The sequence below is a fragment of the Bombyx mandarina genome, chromosome 04, assembly GCF_030267445.1.
Source record: "Bombyx mandarina strain Sakado chromosome 04, ASM3026744v2".
NCBI lineage: Eukaryota > Metazoa > Arthropoda > Insecta > Lepidoptera > Bombycidae > Bombyx > Bombyx mandarina.
Window position 1 is genome coordinate 5,633,538 of NC_143211.1, and position 1,668 is coordinate 5,635,205.

The following is a 1,668-nucleotide window of genomic DNA, read 5'->3' on the forward strand; positions in this document are numbered from 1 at the left end:
GGCAGCTTCCCTGCATGACAGTTTAGTGTGAAGAGAGACCGAAGAGGTTGAAGACAAGCGACGCCTTAACAGAGGTCTAGTGTGCTATCACAGTTTACATTTAAAAATAAATGAATCGTTGAGCATGTATCGCGTTCTGACCTATTGGGTTAAGGTGCGGGGTTACCACGGGACAGCACCTGGTAACTGACACCGCCTGGATGGTCTGAAGGGCCGTTTAGTGATCCACCAAAAATCTAAATTTAGAAGAAATGGAAACAAATGTATTAATATTCCAAAAAAACGGTGGGAATATTCCAAGACGTCCTTGGGCCTTTTCGAAGAACCTAGGGAACTACATCCATCTACTTTGTTTCATTTTTCCAAAACATTATTACATGTTTAAATCTAAAAATATTAGGTCGTCGTCGTCTGTGACCATGAAAAGTGTGAAGTATTCGAAATGTCTCAAATAATATACCTAATGACAATGAAAAATCGAGATTAAGCTGTAAAATAGTCTTAATTCTTAAATAATTAATAAGTCTTAAATAGTCGCGAAAACAAGAACAATATTAAATTAACAAATTATACATATTTTCAATACAAACACTTTGAATTTCCAACACAATGTTTTTCGCCTCCTATATCATTATTAGCGATACTATTCAGAGGCGTTTTGTTTCAATGTTTTTATTAAATAAAAACTCCTAAAATTAATTATTTCTTTATTAGCACAATATTTTTTAGGTGAAAGGTAGTAAAATTCACAATGTTTGTTTTTTATTTGCCTAGCATACTACTGGTAGTACCATCAGTAATTATGCAAATTATAATATTGCGGGTTTGATATTTACTACACGATGCTATTCCTTCACAGTGGAAGTCTATCGTAGACATTTGTCAAATCACTTTTTCATTAGAAAAATTGGTACTTGCCTGCTGGATTCGAACACTGGTGCATCGCTAAATACGACTGCACCGGACGTCTTATTCTTTACACTACGACGACTTCAAAACAACACATTTGTAATTTTAATATAGTTTTGAACATTTAATGGAAAAATGAAGCTTTAAATACTATTTAAACATAAATATACAACTACCATATAAGAACGAAAATCCCTTTTTCAAAAGGTCATTTGAATTCATCATATTTTCATATTTTCAATGAATAAAGTCTATGGGTTCCAGGAACCACTTAACGCTAGGTGAACCGTGAGCTCTTTGAAGCAATAAAATAGATAAAACGTAGATAGATCTCACTTTCTCATTTAATCAGTACGTTCACTATGAGTGTTCTATGGCAGGAAAATGAATTTATCCATGGCTCAACATAATACGCGACTACATAGATGTCATTTATTATATAATATAATCTGAAGCTTAGATTATAACATTACCGACTCAGACTATGGTTTAGATTCTAAGCTATGGTCTGAACATGCTCATGTATGGGCAGTGTATTTGGACTAACTTCATTCATCCGAATACGATGAGGATAATCATTAAAGTCCTTACAAATTATGCAGATAGATAAAATTAGTGGAATAAATTCGATATTCTTATCTTTATTTTGATATTCTGGAAATCAAACGACACTTCACAAAGCTTACATTATTTAAGGATTTATAACTCTTAATTTCTTTGCGTATCCGACGCTCTTACTAACATTGTTGCGTTGTCTAT